This window comes from Bos indicus, chromosome 15 (genome assembly GCF_029378745.1).
Source record: "Bos indicus isolate NIAB-ARS_2022 breed Sahiwal x Tharparkar chromosome 15, NIAB-ARS_B.indTharparkar_mat_pri_1.0, whole genome shotgun sequence".
Taxonomy (NCBI): Eukaryota; Metazoa; Chordata; class Mammalia; order Artiodactyla; family Bovidae; genus Bos; species Bos indicus.
Genome location: NC_091774.1, coordinates 71,112,631 through 71,125,798, shown reverse-complemented (window position 1 = coordinate 71,125,798; position 13,168 = coordinate 71,112,631). Strand labels below are relative to the sequence as shown.

Sequence of the window (13,168 nt, the reverse complement as noted above, 5' to 3'; positions counted from 1 at the left end):
CTGGAAGCATTTTATGTCTTTGGTGGAGAGGGCCAATTTCATTCCCTGGTGATGTCAATATGGCAGCTTTCACCAGCCTGAAAGTCCTCTGGCACTGAAAACATATAAAGTCTGGAAGCTGTTTATGAGACTCAGAAGGTGAGTCAATAGACCCTGTTCCAAGTTGGCAAGAAGGAACATAGTCCTAAACAGCTAAAACTCCATAATTCATATTGAGCTTCTCATTAATTTAAATGTTAATGTAAATTTAAAACATGTTGTATTGATTTGGAACTATTTTTGTATGAATATTGCATAACTGAGCTGTGTAGCAGCAGAATCCAAATGGACATCTCTTCACACCAACTTATAATTAAGAGAAAAATAAGGCTTTCTCTTTTTCTCTCTCTTGTTTTGTCATATAAGATCATTTGTTTTAGTTATAAGGTCTAGCTTATATGAGAACCTCTGGCTTTGAGTGCAACTGATTTGGATAGTCCTCAGCAAAAAGATCAAATTCTGAATCTATTATTTCAGAATATTGCACATGTAATTTCAAATATATGCGGAAATCGGTGTCTTTTCCATTTCACTGATGAGAAACTTAAAGTCTCTGTGATCATGCTGGTGATTTCAGTCAATTTTCTTAGTTCTTCATCCAGAGTCCCCTTTCATTGGGATGTTTCTTTATTTAAAAGGAAAACACATTTTTCAAAGGATGTCTTAAGACATCACATAAGAGAAATAATGCTGCTGATGACAATGATGATGAAAATTTTTATATATGCTTTCTTACTCTGTACTAGATCCTGATAAAAATGTCTTTTAAAATGATTTCTCACTTAGTCCCCAAAGCAGCACAGAGAGGGGGCTTCTCTCTTTGCCCCATTTTGCAGATTAGGAAACTGTCCCAGAAAGAGAATGTCACTTTCCTATAGTTACACAAACAGGAAGGGATGTTGCTGGCCCTAGGAGTCATGTTGGTTTCACCTCAAAGGCTTTCATAAGCAGTGTGCTGAATCTTAAATCACACAGTGGGATTGATACATACAGACCTAGAATAATGGATTTCTTTCTGAAGAGATGCATATGAACATGTAATTAAGGATTTGGTGTCACAATGGAGAAGTTGGGGGGCTGGAAGAAATCCAGAAGCCCGGTTCCTAGTTCCTAAACACCTTGTATCTTATCTCCTTCACCTACACACTGTGAAATCTGAACTAATTGATTAGCGAGGCCTCTTCCAGCCCCATGTTCTGTGAATTTGTGTAATGATATGATTCATTTTGTTCTGATCAACAAACCTTCTGCCTGGTTCTTCCCTTCACAAACACCCACTCCAGAGTTTCTTCACATCTGATGCCTCTGGCCCTGCAGGCAGCCCCACCTAGATCAGTTCTCTGTAGGCACATGCAGACAAAGTAAACATTCTGCTCACAACACATTTCTTTGAAACCTGCTAAATGCCAGGCAGAAAACTTAGGCTAAGATGGAGAAAGCAGCATTTTGTTCCCATGAACATAGAAATGAAATATAAAAACCATAGTCCTAGAGAGAAATCAGACAAGACCTCCATATGTCAAGAGATGAATATTACCAGTGCATTCAGATAATAACAGACCGAGAGAACCTACTCAAATTAAATATCTCAACCCAATCCAGTGTTCTTGCCTGGAGAATCCCAGGGACGGGGGAGCCTAGTGGGCTGCTGTCCATGGGGTCGCACAGAGTCCGACACGACTGAAGCGACTTAGCAGCAGCAGCAGCGGGGGTAGGCAACAAGGTTGCAGAGCTAGAGTATATAGCATAGTAAGGACTATAGGCACTGGGTTCACACAGGCATGCTAAGTCTGCCACTTATCATCTCTTTTTGTGCGATTGACTCATGCCTCAGTTTTTTCACCTATAAAGTGAGAATCATAAATCAAAAATTTCAGGATACATAGGGTACTTGTAAGGCTTAATCTATAAAATAAAGAGTTTAAATTAATATACATTAATAACAACAACAAAAAATGTTCATGATTTAGTTTTCAAGTTATCCTTATAAATAGTAATTTCAGTTATTGCTCAATTCTCAATTTTAGTAATTATTGTTTTTGCAGGACAATGATACATGAAACGTCAATTAAATATGAATATTTCTCCCCAAAATATTTTTTCTTTTGGAAGATATCTGACAGGGATGGAGGGAACATGTGATATAATGTCAAATTCTATAAGCTATCTTACAAGTAGCCTTTAGTTTTCCCAGTTTCTAGAGAATTCAGATTTCTTTCTCTCAATGTTAGAATAGCAGGAAGACAGACAGCTAAATCACCGGCCCCAGAGGATTATGAATCCTGTGAATTAAAAGTTCAATTTTGTTAAGCTCCATGAGATACACTGTTGATTTACTCAATAGAAAAACCTGAAAATAATTGATTACAGTCAACTTTGTATCACTCACTTACAAGAAACTAATTGTCCAGCAGAGATAGAAGCCAGTAATTGAGTACCTGGAATAAATTTTTGAAAAATTCAGGCTTTATCTAAACATGAGGGGTTTGCAACCATAAATTCTTTCTGACCATTCTACCTACATCACAACACATCCTCAGAAGGAAAATTATCACAGGATTTGAAAGATGGGAGAGGACTTGGAGGCAATTCTGCACAAAGCTCTTAATTTCATACATGGAGAGATAAAGACTCAGAGAAGTTTGGATACTTGCCCAAAATTTCCTAGCTAATTATAGTAGGGTTATGAATTGAATCTAGTTCTGATTATTACTCCAATGCCCATATTTACTTATTTTCTTTTATATATCAAACAGAAATCTGTAAATTACAGTGTGTATTTTCTAGACTTTTTTTAATGTCCATTTGGCTATTAGGGTTAAAATAAACAGATAATCATCTCTGTTGCTCTGAGCTCATGACAAAGGATGAGGGAAGAGTTAGAAGTCTCTTGGGACATCCCTGGTGGTCCAGTGGCTAAGACTCTGCACCCCCAAAACAGGGGGCCTGGATTTGATCACTGGTCAGGGAACTAGATCCCACATGCTACAACTAAGGGTTTGCATGCCACAGCCAAAGATTTCATATGCAGCAACAGAGACCAAAGAACTTGCATACTACAGCTAAGACCCAGCAAAGGCAAATACATAAATACATTTTTTTAAGTAAGAAGTTTCTCAAGATTTATGTACAAAAATTTATTCATAGATGAAAAACTTCTTCAATGAAATACATATGATACATGACATACTTCAATATTACAACACAAGGGCCCTTCTCTGGTGGCTTAGGTGGTAAAGCATCTGCCCGCAATGTAGGAGTACTGGGTTCAATCCCAGGGTTGGAAAGATACCCTGGAGAAGGAAATGGCAACCCATTCCAGTACTCTTGCCTGGAAAATCCCATGGATGGAGGAGCCTGGTGGGCTACAGAACATGGGGTTGCAGAGAGTTGGACATGACTGAGCAACTTCACTTTCTTTTTTCTAAGCTAAGGCAAATATCTACATCTGTATCTGCATCTATATGTTGATGTTTATATCAATGTCTATCTATATTAAAAAGATGAATGACGAAATAAATTCTATTGGGGGTGTATGACAAGCTGGCATATCTAACCCTCAGTTTGTTCTGAATTTCACAGTATGATTTAAACATATGATATTTATGTTATCTTCCTCCAGGTATAAAAGAAACATTATCTACAGAAATCCAGAACACTTCTTTAACCTCTTTGGATTTTCTCAGGAAGATCAGGACCTGTGGAGAAATTTTGATAAGGTAAGTTCCAGGTACCACTAACTGCTTTCTTGCAACTTTCATTTTAACTTACAAAGTTGAGGAGGAAAAGTGATGTTCTAGAAGTCAAAAGAGTAAAGAAATGGAGAGCCAGATTCCACTTTCTATAAATGATACAGTTAATATCTGAGAATATTGTTTCAGTTCAGTTCAGTCACTCAGTCGTGTCCAACTCTTTGTGACCCCATGGACTGAAGCATGCCAGGCTTCCCTGTCCATCACCAACTCCCAGAGTTCACTCAAACTCATGGCCATCAAGTCAGTGGTGCCATCCAACCATCTCATCCTCTGTTGTCTTCTTCTCCTCCTTCCTTCAATCTTTGCTAGCATCAGGGTCTTTTCCAAAGAGTCAGTTCTTTGCATCAGGTGGCCAAAGTATTGGAGCTTCAGCTTCAGCATCAGTCCTTACAATGAACACCCAGGACTGATCTCCTTTAGGATTGACTGGTTGGATGTCCTTGAAGTCCAAGGGACTCTCAAGAGTCTTGTCCAACATCACAGTTCAAAAGCATAAATTCTTTGGCACTCAGCTTTCTTTATGGTCCAGCTCTAACATCCATACATGATCACTGGAAAAACCATAGCTTTGGCTAGATAGACCTTGGTTGGCAAATTAATGTCTCTGCTTTTTAATATGCTGTCTAGATTGGTCATAGCTTTTCTTCCAAGGAGCAAATGTCTTTTAATTTCATGGCTGCAATCACCATCTGCAGTCATTTTGGAGCCCAAAAAAACAAAGTCTGACACTGTTTCCACTGTTTCCCCATCTATTTGCTGTGAAGTGATGGAACCAGATGCCATGATCTTAGTTTTCTGAATGTTGAGTTTTAAGACAGAATTTTCACTCTCCTCTTTCACTTTCATCAAGAAGCTCTTTAGTTCTTCTTCACTTTCTGCCATATGGCTGCTGTTATCTGCATATCTGAGGTTATTGATATTTCTCCTGGAAATCTTGATTCCAGCTTGTGCTTCAGCCAAGTCATCATTTCATATGATGTACCCTGCATATAAGTTAAATATGCAGGGTGACAATATATAGCCTTGAAGTACTCCTGTCCCGAATTGGAACCAGTCTGTTTTTCCATGTCCAGTTCTAACTGTTGCTTCTTGACCTGCATACAGATTTCTCAGCAGACAAGTAAAATGATCTGGTATTTCTATCTCTTTATGAATTTTCCACAGTTTGTTGTGATACACACAGTCAATGGCTTTGGCGTAGTCAGTAACACAGAAGTAAATGTTTATCTGGAACTCTCTTACTTTTTCGATGATCCAATGGATGTTGGCAATTTGATCTCTGGTTCCTCTGCCTTTTCTAAATCCAGCTTGAACATCTGGAAGTTCATGGTTTACATACTGTTGAAGCCTGGCTTGGAGAATTTTGAGCATTAGTTTGCTACCTTTTGAGATGAGTGCCATTGTGTGGTAATTTGAGCATTCTTTGGCATTGCCTTTCTTTGGGATCGAAATGAAACCTGAAATTTGCTGGCATATTGAGTGCAGCACTTTCACAACATCATCTTTTAGGATTTGAAATTACTCAACTGGAATTCCATCACCTCCACTAGCTTTGTTCATAGCGCCATTTCCTAAGGCCCACTTGACTTCACATTCCAGGATGTTTGGCTCTAGGTAAGTGATCACACCATCTTGATTATTTGGGTCATTAAGACCTTTTTTGTACTTCCTGGTGGCTCAGATGGTAAAGCATCTGCCTACAGTGTGGGAGACCCAGGTTCAATCCCTGGGTCAGGAAGATCTCCTGGAGAAGGGAATGGCAACCCACTCTAGTATTCTTGCCTGAAAAATCCCATGGATGGAGGAGCCTGGTAGGCTATAGTCCATGGGGTCACAAAGAGTGGGACACGACTTCACTTTCACTTTCACTTTCTGTGTATTCTTGCCACCTCTTCTTAATATCTTCTATGAGGTCCATACCGTTTCTGTCTTTTATTGTGCCCATCTTTGCATGACATGTTCCCTTGGTACCCCTAATTTTCTTTAAGAGATTTCTAGTCTTTCCCATTCTATTGCTTTCCTCTATTTCTTTGCATTGATGAAATGTTTGCACTGATTGCTTTGCACTGAGGATCAATGTTGTTTCATTGTCCAACAAACATTCCTAACCTTTAACCCGACCATTGAATAGATTTACCCATCCATTCCAGGAAGTCTGGGGCAACTGCAGGCTCCCCTGACATGGCAGCCTGCCCTATAAAATTTCCAGTGTGGAGTAGCAGGCATGAGTGCATCTATGTGTAAATATCCCGTCCTAAAGAGGAAAGTGAAAAAATGTGTTAAAGTACAACTGATAAAATCTGGCTCCCAACTCACCAATCACATAAGCAATTCTAATGACCAAAAAAGGAGAGAGTAAGATGAGTAAAGAGAAGTAAGAATAGCTAAGATAATGGAGTTTTTTTTTTTCACATGGAGAAATAAAGTAGAAATACAGAATAAGTATCCTTCCCTAATATTATTGAAAAATAGGAGACTCCTGCTAAGAAAAGGAAGGGCTCTTCAAAGTTCGCATGAGGATTTTTTTAACCTAGTGGCACACTAAGAGAATCCCTCCTGAGTGATGGAGGTAGCCACAGCATTGCGATGGAGAAGCTTGCTCTAACAATCAAGCCAGATTCTAAACAGAAGTTTTGCCAATTGCCTATTAGACATCAGAAGTACAATGGACACGTGGTCTGTATTGTCATAGAGCAAATATGATAGACTGCCGGCATTTGTGGTTTTAGCTATTTTTAAAAAGCCCATTACATGCATATAATAATTTAAAATTTTTTAGGCATACTCTCTAATCATTCTGTGAAGATGGTATGAGGGAAATAGTTTATCCAGGTAGTAAGTAAGCTTTTAACTACTTTTCAGTGGACTTGTATCAATGGGAATTGTAATTATAATTTAATATATTATCTGTCTATTGCATGTATTTGTTGGTAAAAATAAAACCAAGGAAAGGGAATTTCTTGAAAGTAAAGGGAAAAAATCATAAGCTTGAAGAAAAGTAAAATAATATACTTAGTATAGGGCCATAAACCAAGATAAGTATCTGTGGAAGGTCTTAGCAGCAGTACCCACTTATATTTTCAAGTGGATGGTGCTTCTGGAATGAACAAATCCTGTTCCTTTCATATTGATATTCATTCATCTGAGATTCAAGATCATTCAAGACAATTTTGATTTATTTTGGTCATGCAATTTGGTAAGATTTTAGTGATTTGTCCTCCCCTGGGTTATATAGGAATAGCAAAAGAACCCACATGGACTGGACAATTTTATCTTCAATGATGGAACAGTGGTCTTCTGGATTTGCCACTCCACCCAAAATACATATCATGGAGAATAATTAATCATGATTAATTAACAATAATCAAATATGAGATAGGGCTATCCTCCAGATGAAGGAGTCTATATTTAGTAATATTTATTACACACCACCTTATGGCACAAAGGGTGTATCACCTATTAACATGGGTAATTACAAAAATGTATGTGCTATAGTGAAATTTAGAAGGTTGATAATTAGCAAATGTCTCTTGGGTATACCCTTAAAAATATCAAGGGACTACCGGATTGATCAACCTTTTAACCTGACACTCAAAAGTTGTATTTCTGCAAGTTTTATGTAAGCTTGAATGTATGACATCAAGTAGTTCCCCCAGAATTAAAAATCTTATGCTTAAAGAGAGAACAGAACAAGTAAGGACATATAAAAATGAAATTTACTGGGGTACCCAAACCTAAGAATCTTTCACAAACAAAAAAACCTTTAAAGAGGGATAAAGAAGTCCTAGGTCAGTAAGGCTTCCTATTCCAAGAAGAAACAAATGCAAATCTTAATTTAGAATCCTAATTTAACACCTCAAGATTCTTCCAGATTAAGTTCAACCAAAGATGTACTCACTCTTGATATTTAGTAAATGTTAGTTGAAAAAAAGAGATTGAATGAATAATTAATTTTCAATGTATTAGACAATTTTTCAAAATACACATGTTTAACCATCTGTTTTTAAATGAATCAATACCAATTTTCTCCCCTTTCTCCATATCTTCAAAGCCTATATACATTATTCTTTTAGCATAGTATTAGGAAACCAAAATTAAAAAACATAAAACAAAAAGATACAGTTAATTTAAGAGGAAACTACTATCCATCACTGATAGATTTATCTTAAAGAATTTATCTCAGAAGTTCAAGGCTACCTGATTCCTGGGCACCAATAAATCACAACAAAATAAAATGCAATTATAGTGGTAGCATTCTAATTTTAGTTGTATCTTGAGATTTGTGAAGTTTCTAATCAGATTTTGAGTCAGTTAGTAAAATTAATGGATAATGAGTTCCATAGGAATTTTGAGTATTTAGGGAAATTTTCCAAGAATCTTTTGCAAAAACGTATTAAAATCTTAGGGGAGATTAGAAAATCCAACCATGCCTTTGATTAACTACCACAGCTCTTCCCTATGTATTGTGTATAAACTCTGCCATGCAGACTTTTGTCCATTTGGAAATGTTATTAAGAATTGGCCTACCTGTACTCATTTCTGATTTCTCCTTGCTAATAGAAGGACTGAGAATTATTGTCTTCTGAAAGGTGGTTATATGAACAGAGCAACAGATTGGAACAAGTAAATTTCCAAATAGCCTTGTCAGGTTTGCGATTCATATACAAAAAGTAGACATCTACATGGGTTAAGTTACAGTGTCTGTTCCTTGATGATTGGCATTTTTATAGGAACAGATAGAATTACTCTTATTCCTGGAAATATATCTATAAATTACATTCCCATGTCTAAAATGAGATATGTAATTTCAAGTTAAAAAATATTATTGCCCCAATCTAAAGAGAACTAGAAGGATATTTGCTATTGTCACATCCATGGGAATTTTTGGATAAAAAGTACATAGCTTTTTGTTTTGTGTTTTTTTCCAGTTTCGGTTGTCTCTTTGGGCAGTATTGATCGTGACTGAAATAGTTATTGGATCTGACTCACAGAGTTCATGGTTATAGAAAAAGCATGCCCACATCCCCATGACTCAGGCCCTGGTTAACAAATCTTTACACCATAAATCTGATGTAGCCTTATTCAGGGAGATTTCAAGCCCTATGGGATGCCTCCTCCTAGCATCTTTAAATTAAAAATTGAGTTAAAACACCAGTAGTGGCAAGAGTGTAGAGAAATAGTGTTTTATAAAATTGTTGATAGTGTAACTTGATGTCTCTTTCTGGAGACTAACATGGCATGTTGTCTGAAGTCTTTAAAATGTGCCTGCCCCTGACCTGATATTTTCTTTTCTAAGACTTATCTTAAAGAAATCACTGAACAAATGAATATAGATATATGTACATGCATAATCATTGCAGCAATATAAATAGGTGCAATCTATCGGAAACAAGCCAAATGTCTGAAAAACAAAGAATTTATTATAATATGGCCTATTGATATAATAAACCACTATTCAGTCAATAGCAATGATGCTGCTGTTTTGAATATATAGACATGAGACATATTCACAATACATTAGCAATTTAAAAATCTGATTACGGGAATTTATGCCAGTGTGACATCAATAATTATATGTTATATATATGTTATATACTGTATATGTATAAAAAGAATCTGAGTGATAGGATTATGGCTTATTCTTTTTATATATTGGTTTTTAATAGAAATAAATAGACATGTAAGTATACAATTTGAGAGAATAAAATAAATGGCAGATTAAGGGAAAAGTTCTTCAAAGGGTAAGACAAGACCCTCTACCTCTATGAAAAAACCATACATACATACTACCTCTTTATAATCCATACTGCTTTTACTCCAGAAGGGAGCCTTGAAAGGACGTGACTCTGTGGATTTATCATGTTTTCCTGGAAATGGGCTGAGCCGTGATTGTCCTAGTTTCTAAGTGGTAGCATCTCTTGACTGTTGCTCTATGTCAGATTTGAGGGACTGCAGTCACTAACAATGTGATTAAAAAGCATGAGGGAGGGGAAGTTAAAACTAAACAAAACCAGTTGTCATTTACAAATAGGACTAAACAAGACTGAGAGATATGCCTCCCAGGGCTAGGGGACTGAAAAGAGGCATTGAGGATGACTGAAAGAGGAAGGCAGCAATACATGTGCTCGGTAACAGGGAAAAGCCAAGGTGATCCTGCTGTGGAACTTACTTGATTCTCAGTGAAAGGACTGCATGGGTGACAGTGAAGAAGACGACAATTCACAATCCTTCAAGCTTGTGAAGTACACAGAAAGGGCACCCAACTGAGTCCTGCTTGGGAGATCTTGAGCCCTTGGAGAATCACTATCCAATATTTGGAAGCAACTAAATGCTCCAGTCAATGCCCTTTAAGCCCTCTCTCCTTTCATCCAAATTGTTGACACTGCCCCTTCTAGAATACTGAAATATCGACCAAAAAGGAAAAATGATCTAAAAGTTGACAGTGATGTTTCACTTGAGGAACTTACTGAGGACTATAGCCTAGGAATCAGCCTCTCAGGTAGCTCTGAGGAACTGTTCCAAAGAGATAGGGGAGGAAGAGTGTTCTACAGGAGATTTTCCTGGAAAAAATAAAATAAAAACTATATTTCATCATCCAGAGATTACTGCTAATCACAAAAATCAGATATCTCAAATAAAAGATTTCCATGCTTTTCTATGTATAGGAAGATGCAAGAGTCTGGGCTCATCAAAATTATCCCTTCGATATGCATTTTAACTAAGGCCAATATTCTATTTTTCTCCATTTGAATTTCCCTAAGGGTTCACCATTTGGGGGTGACTGCAGTGGCTGACGGCTTGATGCAGGGCAACATTTGTTGTGTACTAAAAGGGCAGACAAACTTTTTTGTCCACAAGAACCACTGTCATACTGCCTTAATGGAGTAGTTAGTGATCCTGAGGTAAAGAAGGCATCCTTTGCAGTTAAGGCTAAGGCAGGAGGAACCTTGTAAATCTAAGTTCCCTGGAAATCACTTTCCACTTAGCATTCTTGGATGAAGCTCTTTTGGTGCCATGAAAGATTAGGAATTTCTCTGCTAAGAGGTTTTGAATGGGAACCTCTTATCTTATCATTACTATTATCATAAAATAATGGCTGGTAACAGTAATGGAGGAATGACTTTCTGGAACTAAGCTCCTTCATAGGAATTATCTCAATGAATCCTCAAGCACTCTTTCTACCTTTATTGCAAAGATAAAGACATTGAGAGGGAGAGAAGTTCAGTAAATATTCAAGGCCATTCAGATAGAAAGGAGGTGAAGGTGGGACTAAAATCTAGGTTGTATGATTCAAATATTCTTAAACTTTGGCAGCTCTCCTGACTCTGTGTAGAACTGAACACATTACAATGTCTATTTATGGTGACTGTTGTCTGAAGCAACAGTGATAATTAACATTATTACTGTTAATTAATAAATCAGACTGACATCAGATTTAACCAAGCCAGAGGCCCACAGGGCTCAGACTTGGGATGTTTCAAATATTCTTCTTCTTCTTTGAATAACAAAAGAGGGTGTCAACTACAAATTGGCACTTGCCAAAGGCACTTGCTGGGGGCTTCCCAGCAAGTAGTAAAGAATGGTAAAGAATTCAGTGGGAAAGAATCCTCCTGGCAATGCAGGAGATACAGGAGATTCCTGTTGGGTCCCCGGATTGGGAAAATCCCCTAGAGAAGGAAATGACAACTCACTCCAATATTCTTGCCTGGGAAATCCCATGGACAGAGCCTTATGAGCTACAATCCATGGGGTCACAAACAGTCAGACACGACTGATAGACTGAGCATACACACAACACACACACACACACACACACACACACAAATATTAATAACATTGTATGAAAGATCTCCATAGCTTTAAAACGGAAAGGTGTCCAAAGCATATAGCATTGTATGGTAATATCGTACCTGAAGGGGGAAAAGCACACTCTAATTGCTAAGTGGTAACTATTTGGAAAACAGAGGTGAAATGAAAATTACCTGCGAAGTCTCAGCTGTTCCACAGCACATTTCAGCTAAGAATGCTTAAAAATAAAACACCCGAGAAGACAGGCTATTTGCAGTTAATTTATACATGATCTTATTTTCTCTGTGTGCCAGGTAAGATTTCCCTTCAAGGTTGTCACTGCCATGTGGAGCACTCACCCACTCAGTCACTCATCCAGTAAATGTTTATTGAACGTGTATATCAGGCCAGGGAGCTAGACACCATGGTGACCGAGGTGAATTCAAGTTCTCCTCTGTGGAGGGAAGCAGGGACAGACCTGAGGAGCTTAATATCTTAATAGTATATGGTAAAGATGAGAGGAACAGATGTACATTAACATAAAGATATATATGCTTGCCCACATATACGCATATGCTTTCTTGCCACGCTGCAGGAGAGAAATATCAATCACACTGAAGATATTAACAGAATGTCTGGGTGGCTTCCGCTTTGATCACGGATTTCATGGATGAATTGAGTTTTGAAAAGTTTGGGGGAAAAGTGACAGAATAAAGTATGGTGGCACAGAATATGGAGACATTTTTGATTTGGGCAGAGAGGATGACACAAAGAATTCGAAGAGTCCTCAGTGTCTTCAAGGAGTGTAATTTGAATTAGGCGATGGCTCAGGTGAACCAGTTAGGGAGGTTCAGATTGCAGCGTTGATGTGTGTGTTTTTCAGAATGTTTTTAAGTGGAGTCTAAACAAAAGGCAAAACAAGACACCTTCTCCAGATCCTTTCTTTAGACTCTAAAACCCTTTGTACATGAGATAATATGTAATGATTACACTTAACTCTAGCGGGAAAAAAAAAAAAAAGTAAACTGAAATCCTTTTCAAGGATGAATGTGTGCTAAGTCCGTTCAGTTGTGTCCAACTCTTTGTGACCCTATGGACTGTAACTCACCAGGTTCCTCTGTCCATGAGATTCTCCAGGCAAGAACACTGGAGTGGGTTGCCATTTCTATCTCTGGGAGATCTTCCTGACCCAAGGATCAAATCTATCTCTCTTGTGTCTTCTGCTTTGGCAGATGGATTCTTTATCACTAGCTCCACCTGGGGAACCCTCCTATTCAAGGATTTTGGCTTTAAATCAAACTGAGATGAAGCCCCAGCTTTGCAAATTACTTTTAAAACTTGAAACAGTTACTTATTTCTTTTGTCTTCAGATCCTCTATACAGCAGGGTTTTGCATGTAAGGAACTTAGCATGCTCTTAGACACACAGTACATGTTCATTAAACATAAGCTAGGTTACTATCAATAATACCTCTTTACTGTCTCATTAAAAATAAAGCACACATTAATTGATGCACAGTAATATGCAATTCGGTTTTTTCTTTAAAAATAAGTATATTGAGATGTCACCATATCCTGGAAATTGTG

The 13,168-nt window shown here is 37.6% G+C and overlaps 1 protein-coding gene across 4 annotated transcripts in view; it reads left to right on the top strand.

Moving 5' to 3' along the window:
• The window catches only part of LRRC4C (leucine rich repeat containing 4C), a 1,421,025-nt gene that overhangs the window by 1,194,345 nt on the left and 213,512 nt on the right, over window positions 1-13,168 (top strand). For all 4 annotated transcript variants that reach the window (XM_070804074.1, XM_070804072.1, XM_070804071.1 and 1 more), the window contains exon 6: window positions 3,662-3,758. The gene's annotated coding sequence lies outside the window, so the exon portion shown is untranslated. The remainder of the gene's footprint in view (window positions 1-3,661; window positions 3,759-13,168) is intronic.